Raw genomic sequence first — 13310 nt, 5'->3', positions numbered from 1 at the left:
GTTTATTTTTATTTTTACTGTGTACATTTTTATTGAATTATCGGCTTCTGTTGTTATGTGATTCGTATTTGGTTCTAACAATATTAATATGTATTCCACTACGTTTATTTTTATTTTATGAGGTAAATTTTTATGTAACTACCTCTTTATATCTAATTATGTACCTAAATTGTATCAGTATATAATTAATTCCGATCCAGTTGTATGTTCAACAATGTAAGCAAGTTTTAATCCTGGTTGAGTGTAAAAGAAGGCCTTACGGCTTTAACTCTGCTAGGTTAAATAAAGCCATTATTATTATTATTATTATTATTATTATTATTATTATTATTATTATTATTATTATTATTATTATTATTATTATTATATTATTTTGCGACACTGTATCAACATCTAGGTTATTTAGCGTCTGAATGAAATGAAGGTGATAATGCCGGAGAAATGAGTCCTCGTCCAGCATCGAAAGTTGCCCAGCATTTCCTCGTATTGGGTTGAGGGAAAACCCCGGAAAAAACCTCAACCAGGTAACTTGCCCCGACCGGGATTCGAACCCGGGCCATCTGGTTTCGCGGTCAGACTATCAACATCTATGGTTATCTAACGTCTGAATGCTATGGTGATAATGACAGCGAAATGAGTCAAGGGTCCAGTGCCGAAAGTTACCAAGCAATTGCTCTTAATGGGTTGACGTAAACTCCCGGAAAAAAACCTCAACCAGGATTTGAATCCGTGCCCGTTTGTTCACGATCAGGCAAGCTAACCGTTACTCCACAGCGGTGGACACTACTGATGTTTCTAGTCGCCCATTGTTCTGATGATAATTTTTTCGTAAAATTGATAAGCAATGTTATGAAAGCAATAATTAATTTCATGGCAGCTGAACGTTTCTTTCGTAAAGACGAGCTCTTTTCTCTGAACCAAAAATACAACGCCAATGCGGTTATAATTACGTACTAGCTAGCGCTTGACGACGATTGCCACGAAATTTGATTTCGTCTATTTCAGTGATATTTCCTAAATCACATCATATTTTTCCTTCATTTCGCTGTAATAATCTGATATAATATCTTACTATACCTGTATTTTCTTCTAGTGCATTCAAAAGACCGCCGTTATACCCCGTAAACCTTGCATTTTAAATAATGTGTAAAGAATATAGTCGCGAATTTACTAGCGAAATTTTGATTGTCTTATTTCGGTACGGCCAGGTCACTAGTGGCGAGCATAGTCGGCGCTGCTATGAGGTCCGCCTTATCCAGTTGTTCCGATAGATGAAATGAAGGGAAAGTGAAGTGTTGGAATGAAAGAGGGAAACAAAGTACCCGAGAAAACCGTTATGCAACGTCTATTTTACCATCATACATTCCACGCAGACCAAACCCGAACAGTCTTCATGGAAGGCCAGTGCACTAGCACTGTAGCCACACATGCGGCACGAATAGGTGTTACACGTCCAGCTTCCATGCACGTCCACACTTACTGCAACTTCAACGTTCTGGGGCCTGTTTCACAATGTTTACAATCTTTGTAAATTGTAAACTTTGCTTGTAAATTGTAAACTTCTGTTTCACAATCTTTGTTTGTAATGTTGAACTTTACAAAGGAAATCAAATCTTTACAAATTAAATTTTGCTCACTTTACAAGTATTCTGTTTCTCAATGAAGAGTAATTTTACAAACATGTAAATTTTACTTGTAAAATTAGCACATTTTCTACAATACCTCTATGATGTGTAAAGTTTGATATTGCAACAAATTATGAATAAATACAATAAATAATACTTATTAAATTAATTTTTGGGTAACTGATAATATTAAGAATTAAACTAAAGCAGTTCTGTTGTTATTAAGGAGTGCTAGTGACTCAGACGAAGATATTGAATTTAGGCCTAATCAAACGAAGACGTATACCTAAAATTCTCCGGCCAAGATTAATAGCACGTTCGTATCATTGTATAAATTTAATGAAAAGTTTCGAATGAGTCCCGCGCTATACTTCAGAATACCGCGTAAGTATTTATATACGAAGACTGTATTTAATAAATACTCGCACTTAATAAAGAAGTTCCCTGCACCAAAAATAAATAATTCAATAATGCAATAGCGACACTACTTACGCGGTATTCTGAAGTCGTTTCGAGTCCCGTTTCGCTGGAATCTCTCCTACAAGATATGGGACATCATATATCCAACATCCAAAAGAGAAAAGTGATGCCCTAACCTCAAAGCGAGAACTGTATTGTTTTGCATTGGATGCAGTCAGTTCCGTAGGTTAGCAGATAAGCACGGAATTTCTAAGATATCAGTGTGCAAAAATGCGTACAGGGTAGTTGATGTTGTTAAAATAATTAAATTCGGGGCAGGTTTTTGATCACCAAAATGTTACTTACTATAGCACAGAATTTTTATGCTGCTGATGGGATCACTAATGTTTATGAGGTTAGGGATGAAACATTAATAAATACTGATGGATCAACACAAAAAATTAACCTGATTTTGTGTTTAGACATCGTAATTATTTTATCAATTGCATATTTGTACGTAGACCAAATCGGTTATTTACTTATTTCACTGAATTTTGTGCTAACTTTGGTCATTTAAGTAATAGACGTGTTGGTATACTCGACCAATCACATCACATGAAACTCCATTGTCGCCAATATATAAAAATATAAATACTTTTAATTTTTTTAAACAACATTTTATATTTTCTGTTGGTGAAATATGAATCAGCAAGCTTAGAATAATCTATTTTAGTACAAAATATAAACATAATTATCGATAGTAGTAAAAATACAGCGACTTTAGCTCTGCTCCTTAGCGATTTTTGTAAACTGTCGTTGGCGATATTGTGTAACCAATAATGCGTATTTGTAAATTTCTTTAGCTGATTTTGTAAAGTTCGTCAGACTTTACAAACTAATAAAATAGCATTGTGACACACAATTTACAAGCATTTGTAATCTTTTACTTGTTATTTGTAAATTGTTAATTTGTAATTTGTAAGGATTGTGAAACAGGCCCCTGGATCCTTTGATTTTTCCTTGGAATAAACGACAAGTGGTGCAACTCAGCGCCTCTAGGTCCGTAACGCTCAGATTGCGGGCTCACGCTACGCGCCGATGTTGCGAAGTATCGTTCGCTGTCCAGATAGGATTGCAGCGCGGTTGCGCTACGATGTTCTGTTGCAAGTCTGGACGCACCTTAATCACAGCACTGTCTAAGTCATTATCAGCCCGACCAGAAATACCCTCATGCCATAATACACAATGTCCTTATTTCTTACCAATATCAAACCCTGTTAAATTATAAAATGCTACTTTTGTCTCATAATAGAAAACAGATGTTTGGGACTGAGGACTGTTTAGCACTCATTATGTTGTAATATTATTAGTAAACGCACGCAGTATCACATTAACTTTCTCATGCAAGTACAGGAAAAGCCTTCTGCCCTAGCTTGCTTCTCATTGGCTGTCTTAGCTCACACCATTCCATCATTGGTTGGTCATTGGATGATGGAGTTATAATAATGTGGAACTAAATAGAGCTTGGAAAATGGAGTTGGAACAATATGGAACAGTTATTTTGGAAACTTTCTGACCACAAAATGTATAATTTTATGTGTGAAACTGATACAGAAGAGGAGTTAGAAAATAACGAATACAAAAACGAGTTTTTTTTTAAGTGGAGTTAGAACAACATGGTTCTAAGCAGGCGATATATTAAATTATGCATCACGAATATTTTCGACTTTTCAAGTAAGTCATCTTCAGGTGATGTGATTTACTGACAAATACAATTGAACATGTGTGAAAAGATACAATAATAAAAACACACATATATTATAAAACACATGTAAAATTTAACCTTGCTTGCTCATTTTAAAAAGGTTATAAATAATGGCATCAAGCATTGTATTAAATTAAAAACATTCAGATAAAAACAATCAATGAATATAGTTGCGATTAGGAGAAGTATATTTAAACGGCAAACAATTTTAATTTTTCAACACTGGCACATTGTTTGCCATTTAAATATACTTCTCCTAATCGCAGCCATATTCATTGATTGTTTTTATCTGAATGTTTTTAATTGAATACTATGCTTGATGCCATGATTTATAACCTTTTTAAAATGAGCAAGCAAGGTTAAATTTTACATTTGTTTTATAATATATGTGTTTTTATTAATATTGTATCTTTTCACACATGTTCAATTGTATTTGTCAGTAAATCACATCACCTGAAGATAAAGTACTTGAAAAGTCGAAAATATTCGTGATGCATAATTTAATATATAGTAATTGATGTAACAGAATTCATTTCTGCTTCCATACCTTGATAAGTGATAGACTCAAAATTAAACAAACTATTTGATATTATATTAAATGAATGCTCAAAACATGTAAACCAATGCTTACTTACTAACAAATGGCTTTTAACGAATCCACAGGTTCATTGCCGCCCTAACATAAGCCCGCCATCGGTCCCTAGCCTGTACAAGATTAATCAAATCTATATCATCATATCCCACCACCCTGAAATCCATTTTAATATTATCCTCCCATCTCGGCCTCCACAAAGGTCTTTTTCCATCCGGTCTCCCAACTAACACTCTATATGCATTTCTGGATTCGCCCGTACGTGCTACATGCCCTGCCCATCTCAAACGTCTGAATTTAATGTTCCTAATTATGTCAGGTGAAGAATAAAATGCGTGCAGTTCTGCGTTGTGTACCTTCCTCCATTCTCCTGTAACTTCATCCCTCTTAGCCCCAAATATTTTCCTAAGCAACTTATTCTCAAACACCCTTAATCTCTGTTCCTCTCTCAAAGTGAGAATCCAAGTTTCACAACCGTACAGAACAACCGGTAATGTAACTGTTTTATAAATTCTTACTTTCAGAATTTTTGACAGCAGACTAGATGACAAGAGCATCTCAACCAAATAATAACAGGCATTTCCCATATTAATTCTGCGTTTAATATCCTCCCGAGTGTCATTTATATTTGTTACTGTTGCTCCAAGATATTTTAATTTTTCCACTTCTTCGAAGGATAAATCTCCAATTTTTATATTTCCATTTCGTACAATATTCTGATCACGAGACATAGTCATAAACTTTGTCTTTCCGGGGTTTATTTCCAAATCTATCGCTTTACTTGCTTCAAATAAAGTTTCCTTGTTTTCCCTAATCGTTTGTGGATTTTTTCCTAACATAGTCACGTTATCCGCATAGACAAGAAGCTGATGTAACCCATTCAATTCCATATCCTGTCTGTTATCCTGAACTTTCCTAATGGCAACAGGCTATTATACAACTGTTTAAAATAATTAAAAAAAATGATCCCGTAAAGTAACTGTCATGTGGTTTCCCCGTTTCGACGAACTTGCGACATAATCACTGAGACAGACAGTAGAGGAAACTCGTCAGTTTTTTTTTTAATTGTATATTATATTATTATCTGCTTATACTGAATTCAATTAAAAAATGTATCTATATAATATAGAGAATCAAGAGAAACACGTTTAAGAATATGAGGGAGTGAGATGTTTAAGTTTTCGAAGAATTTATGAAATCAGTGACTGGGAATTTTAATAGTGTGATTTGTTATCGAAGTTCAATTTTTAACTGAATCATGTGTCATAAAAGTTGACAGCAAGTGCTCCCACTGCGTAGTCGTGGTATTTTTTGCTATATTTATTTATTATTACATCTACAATGCTTGTCATATTACATTATGAATGCTGTATTAACCTATTCTTAGTAGGTTATTTTACGACGCTTTATCAACATCTTAGATTATTTAGCATCTGAATGAGATGGAAGTGATAATGCCGGTGAAATGAGTCCGGGGTCCAGGACCGATAGTTACCCCGCATTTGCTCATATTGGGTTGAGGGAAAAACCCGGAAAAGCCTCAACCAGGTAACTTGCCGCAACCGCGGGAATCGAACCCAAGCCACCTGGTTTCGCGGCCAGACGTGCTAACGGTTACTCCACAAGTGTAAACTATTAGCCTATTGTCTTTATCGTCACCGATTATTTCCAATGAGAAAATAAACTATAATACAAAACAACACAATTCAGTTATGTTTCCTTCAGTGTACAGTACACCGGAATTCCAAGTTACAGTGGCAGTAAGGATATGATGATGATGATGATGATGATGATAATGATGATGATGATAATGATGATGATGATAATGACGATGATGAAAGTAAGAACGAAGATGAAAATGGTGAAGATGAAAGTGATGATAACGAAGATCATAATGATGTAGTGATGTAGAATGTTATGGTTATTTGGAACGGATTATATAAATAACTTCTTTTTAAATACGGCATCGTTTCAGAGATACAATATTTTGGAGTATAATTTGAAGTACAGTATAAGTATGATACGATTTCTATTACATGGCTTTGTTGTTACTTATTTAGGATTGAAATAACAGCCAAAAAGATTAAAGTATAATTACTTTGATAATTATAGTATAGCCTAGAAATACTCCTTCGTAACAGCAGATTTATATGAACATTTATCTATAGTTCGTACAACTTCCTCCTGTGTCCAATTGCACCCGAGGAAGTTGAACATACTCTACTGTGGAGCCTTACATTTTTTTTTTGTTTACAAGATCTGTTCGAAGTATCCTCCATCCATAGCGACGCACGCGTGGCAGCGTTGTCGAACAGCTGTTGTGATACGTGTCTATAGGTCCTGTCATGACGAATGATTAAACATAAACTCCTTCAGAGTCATGACTTATGTACAAGCAAAGAAAAGCTGCTACACAAGGTAACTGACATCGTATGGTAGAATATTTAAACTATAATTATTTCGGAAATTATTGCAAAAAATAAATTTGTTTATTTACATTATTCACTCCAAAATAACGTTTTATTTCATCACCTAGCATTTCACAAATACCTTTTGAATCACCCGGTATACATCTCATTGAGATATACAGAAAACACATAGTCAGAAGACTCGTCCGGGACATATGCGTTACAAGAACATGATATTCTCAACACCAAGCACTAATAGATACAATCCTCTTCGCAGATGACCAGGTTCTATTAGCCACTTCAGAAGATGATCTCCAAAAGTCAATATATTAATTAAACATAGCTGCAAAAGACTGTAATATGACCATTTCTGTAGAAAAGTAAAAACTTATGGCGTTTAAGGTAAATATCCAATAAGAAGTAAAATCTGTATTGAAAATAGAATTATAGAATAAGTGAGCACATTTCACTATTATTTTAGGGTACCGTCTTTCATATAAAAAAGAAAAGGATATCGATTCTAAAATAATTAATTTGGTAAAATTTATCGGCATTATCAATTCAATTATCAAACCTAATTTAGTACAGAAACGTCCACACCTGTGGAGTACCGGATAGCGCGTCTAGTCGCGAAATCAGGTGGCCCGGATTCGATTCTAGGTCAGGGAAAGTTACCTGGTTGAGGTTTTTCCGGAGTTTCCCCTCAACCTTATATGAGCAAATGCTGGGTAACTTTCGGTGCTGGACCCGGACTCATATCACCAGCATTATCACCTTCATCACATTCAGACGTTAAATAACCTTAAAGCGTCGTAAAATAACCTAATATAATATAAAGATACAGAAACATACAAGATTAAAGATGTACAACATTTTAGCACTACCAACTTTAGTCTATGGATCAGAAGTCTGGACTGTGACAAAAAAAGACGTTCAACGTATGACTAACAACGAAAAGTAATTCATAAGAAAAACGGGGCGATACACACTTTGGGATATAAAACGAAATACGGAAATTTTGGAAGAATTGAACGTCCAACATATATTAAATTTTCTTCAAACCTATAGAGTTAATTGAAAACAGCATGTCGAGAGAATTCCAACTGCCAAAGGCAGTGTTACATTACCACACTTCTGCACAACGATCTGTTGGAGGTTCATTAAAAAGATGGTATGAGACCATTGAGACCGCAACAAAGCACTAGGTCTAGTGCTTGAATTGGATGATGATGATGATGATGATGCACTAATAGCCTTTTACCATAGAGAAATACACATTATGTAACTTTTATGGGACACGGAGTATATCTAGTAGCCGTGTTTGAAGTTATGAACAGTTAAGAAATCCCGTACCCATCTGGGATTAAACCCAACACTCCGTTTTATAGGAGGCTAAATAGTCTCTGGGGGCATTCTCCAAGTTACGGCGACATGAAAAATTCTACTTCCTCTTCAGCATCGATCCGGATTCCAGTGGATCTATTTCCTGTATATTTTGTCCTATACTGAATTCGCTGTAACGTTATTAATTGATTACACTATATCAGTATGGGTAGTATCGAATAATCTATTAATTTAAAACGGAGTTGTTAATCTTTAAATGGGCAGCAGGCTCCGGTTGGACCCAAGAGATATCATTGTTAGTTATAAATAGTGTCATGAGGGTATACACTGCATTTGGAGACAAGCAGGTTGTTGTTATACCAGGCAACAAATGCACTACACAAAGAGCACTGTATGAATTAAACATTACTTTGTAACACAAACACATAACTTCAAAATTACTGCCACCGGTATTGTCTAGGACACAAAGGTCTACACAATTCATTTCATTCTTACCTCGTCAAAGAACAATATCATGAAGAAAGTATCATTTCGTAATGTATACTTTTAATGCATTTCGAAACAATTCAAAATTTTTAGAGTTTATAGAGTAATAATTATTTTACAGTTTCCGTCTACAACTTATCAATGAATACAGAAACAATATTCTGTTATTTCTATTATTTCACATCATAAGGTTATAATTCCACTAATATTTTCGATTTTTTAAACATCATCTTCAGGTGGAGAGACATAAATTGACAAATTGAGCATAGGTGAAATACAAGAAACAACATATATGTTTATTATGAGCTAAGTTAAAAACATGTGTAAAACCAATTTAAAACTATATAAGTTATGGTTCTAAGTCATTTTTAACATGTGATAAACATTTGTAAAATTTTTATGAATTAATAGTATTTTAAAGTTGACCACACTACTTGAATCTTATGTTGTTACATGACCAGTTTCAATCATATAAATTATGAACGTATTAACAATCAAAAGTTTAAAATTTAATTTAAACTTAAACCTATTAGTGATTCCATGTTCAGAAGAGAAGTCTTTAAAAGAATGCAATTATTGGCATTCTGTTTGATAATCAGTCATTCGTATCGATAAGGTGTAGGCCTACATAACCAAAAATGATTTTTATGACAAAATAATTTGGAAAAAGCACGAAATATGTTTTTTTTAATACTTACGATGGTAACAGAAAGATGTAGAATCAGACATCAGAACCATCTCATCGAAGCGTTATATTGTATGTGACTGATCGTGTGCACTGTGTGGAATGTGGGTAAGGAGAGAGAGGGGAGTTTCATTGGGTAGCTAGGCGATACTGCTCGTAAGTGGTTATTTAGTAATACCACAGTCTAGTATATACAGTCACGAAGCTTGAGTTGTGAGGGTGCTTGGAACAATACACTGTGACGGTACCATTTCGCATTGTCTGTAATGAGGCGATATTAGCGATCCTAGTGATCAGCAACTATCTATAGATGCATATTTACTACGTATTGAGCTTCGAGACTGTATATACTAGACTGTGATAATACGATATAGGGGGTTTCGAAAATATTAGTGGAATTATAAACTTGTAATGTGAAGTAACAGAATATTGTTTCTGTATTAATTGATAAGTTGTAGACGGAAACTGTAAAATAATTATCACTATATATATATATATATATAGTAATAATTATTTTACAGTTTCCGTCTATATATATATATATATATATATATATATATATATATATATATATATTCCAACTTAACTGAAAATTGTAACCTCAATATGACTTTCAAATTTTAGAGTTTAATTGAATGTAAATAAGTGCCACTTTTTTACAAATTCAGTTGAGTACCATTTCATTCTATAGGTACAATAGATGGGAACCACATCATGGCAAGAAACACCCAAGTTTGATCTGTTAGACCACACTTGTAAGGCATTGAAAATTAGCCTCAAGGCAATAACTGATCATGTACGTGCCATTTGGGGATTTATTTCCATGAGATTGGCACAAAATATAAATAAAATTGTTTACACCAAAGGACGCAACTGCTTTCAAGTACTTTTGTCATCCAATCTGCTCTCAAAATAGTTGAAAGTTAGAATTTATAAAACAAAGTAGCAACAAACGTTCGAGGATATCAAAAAACTTTATAAATACCTCTGATGAAATACATTTCTATAATGCTGTAAAGGCAACACTCATTGAGCTCTTATCAGGTAATAATATCAATGACCATTAGAAAGTAACAGGTCTCCTTGAATCACTGTTGCTACTTTGACAAGCGGTTGATCTTATAGTTCTGTAACTTGTACTTTTACTTTGAGAGAGGAATAGAGGTTAAGGGTGTCTGAGAATAAGGTGCTTACGAAAATATTTGGGGCTAAGAGGGATGAAGTTACAGAAGAAAGGAGAAAGTTACACAACGCAGAATAGTACGCATTGTATTCTTCACCTGACATAATTAGGAACATTAAATCCAGACGTTTCAGATGGACAAGGTATATAGCAAGTATGGGCGAATCCAGAAATATGTATAGAACATTAGTTGGGAGGCCGGAGGGAAAAGTACCTTTGGGGAGGCCGAGACGTAGATGGGAGGATAATATTAAAATGGAATTGAGAGAGGTGGGATGTGATGGTAGAGACTGGATTAATTTTTCTCAGGTTAGGGGCCGATGGCAGGCTTATGTGAGTGCGTCAATGAACTCCGGGTCGCTAAAAGCCTAAGTTAAGTATATATTTTGTGCGGACATTTTTTTTGTTTATGTTGTTATTTGTTTATTTAGTGTATTTATATTGAAGCGAAGTTTAATTCAGTACAGCAAAGAACAACTGAAATGAAAGAACGTGCCAACTCAAGGTTAAATAAGTCTTTATTTATTCTGCATCCAACAAGCACACAAAAATTAAAACCTGATGCTATATACACTTTTACTATGTAAAACTATAACCTACATCTTGTTAATAGCATGTAACCCAGAAATGATTAATTCAAATAAAGTCTTTTTCTGTATAATTTCGTTTCCTTAACTTGGGGTGTTTTAATGGGGCCCTCAATTATTTGTTTAAGCATATGCGTCATTATGTGTATTCTCGTCTATATCGAATTCCTATCCGCCTATGCTTGTTTCGACGTATGCATATATTCAAATGTATTGTCATTTTATTTATACATAAATTATTTAGTATAATTGTCTTTCACTACTTCATCTTTCTCCACAGTTTTACATCAGACTCTTTTTGTTGAAGGATGAGAAAATTCATTACCTCTACCAGTCATACGTAGCTTTCATACGTCTAAGTCAATCACTAATGAAAACAGATCATCCCTTCTAGAAAAGAGATTAACACACAGCCTGCTTAAATGAGAGAGCGAGAGGAGAGTTCTACATGCGGCCCTGCAATAAAATCGCACACAAAAAGCCACGAATCGCGTGTAACTGTGACTGCAGAATACGCTGAACCTTATGACATATGAATTATGATATTCTCTCCCAACGGTATGATTAATTATGTTTGTTTTATTCAGAGTGTGTAAGAGAGAGCGAGGAGGAGGGAGGGGCGCATAGCGCAGGTTGTTTTTGCTCTGGTATTATAACATGGCCAGATTACAGGGCGGGCACCATCTCCCATGTGAATATCCCGCCTGCAACTAAGATATGAATAATTCAACGTAAATCTGTGTGAGAGTCCAGTTAGATGTGGTAGAAAAGTGCCTAAAACCAGACACTGTTATTTCTTCGATATACCGTTACGTTGCGTAGGTTACCACAGTATTATGTACGCGATTGTAGTTACACAGTTCGGATAATCTCATCTCTAAGTAACATGTACAGTCAGTTTCTAATTTAACTGGACTATATCCACTGTTTCATATTTCTTCTAATTATTGTAGACCTACCAAATATTCATAAGTTTCCTTCCTCTAACATATTATTCAGCCTTACGTATGCATCACTAAGATAGCCTACCCTTTTATGTTCTATTTATATTTTCAATCCATGCTCTTCCTATTTTTCCTATTTCTTTCTTGTAATCATCCATGTTATAATTCTTCCAGTTTCATTTCTTTGTGTTATAATTGAGGAATGGATTTCTAGATGTTAAAAGAGAAATTCGTCCCGCGCCGTGGCGTCGTGGTCTAAAGCATCCTGCCTAGTACTCGCGTTATGGAATGTGCACTGGTTCGAGTCCTCATGGGGGAAGAAATTTTCTCATGCAATTTCGGCCAGTGTATGGGACCGGTGCTCACCCAGCATCGTGATGCACTTGGGGAGCTACGATAGGTAGCGAAATCCGGTTGCGAATGCCAGCTATAACGGCTGGGAGAATCATCGTGCTAACCACACAATACCGCCATTCTGGTTGGATGATCGTCCACCTCTGCTTCGTCATGTTGGCGTGAGGCCAGCAGCCGTCTGGTCGGTCTAGGCCCTCCACGGGCTGTAGCGCCACGGATTATTATTATTAGAAAAGAGAAATTCATGGCTTTATAAAATACAATTTAGAACTTCTAGAAATTTATTTTTTCCGTGGTTTCCCTTGAGCAATAGACAAATGTCGGGATGAGCCCTAATGGGCCACGGACCACTTGGGCCACGGACCACTTCCCTTCCTCCACTCTTTCTCTTCTACTATCACAAAGAACTTTGCTAATTTCTTAGATAACAACCGTGAATTATGATAATAGGGGAACATAAATATATTGTAAGTTCACAGGGCTAACGGCTTCGAAGCTGGGTACCTGGTTCTAATGAAGTGCACTGGTAGCAATCTAAAACATGGGGGCATGAGATAGTTACTCTGCCTGCCATTAAAAATTCACTTCACTAAATCCCCAAGGTAAAAAAAAGAACTAGGAATTTACATAAATTAAAAATTAACAATTGTAATGCTAGTAAATATTCTATTTTAGAGTGAATTTATTTACAAAGAACTGGTGCTGATAATGAGTGCTACTGAACTGAAAACTCAAATTCTCTCAGTGAGAGGGAGCGGTGATAAATTGCATTGGAATTCAAACTTCCTGTATGTAAACTGCACTGATTTTTCATGCGGTAAATTGCACTGGATGTTGTAAATTGCACTTCTTCTCATTTAATTAAGTTTAGCCCAACATTTTTTTAACCCGGTCTGTATACTCTCGACAATCCATACATCGCCTTGTTTGAATTTGCC

The sequence above is a fragment of the Periplaneta americana genome, chromosome 11 (assembly GCF_040183065.1).
Source record: "Periplaneta americana isolate PAMFEO1 chromosome 11, P.americana_PAMFEO1_priV1, whole genome shotgun sequence".
NCBI classification, from domain to species: domain Eukaryota; kingdom Metazoa; phylum Arthropoda; class Insecta; order Blattodea; family Blattidae; genus Periplaneta; species Periplaneta americana.
This window is presented reverse-complemented; position numbering follows the sequence as displayed.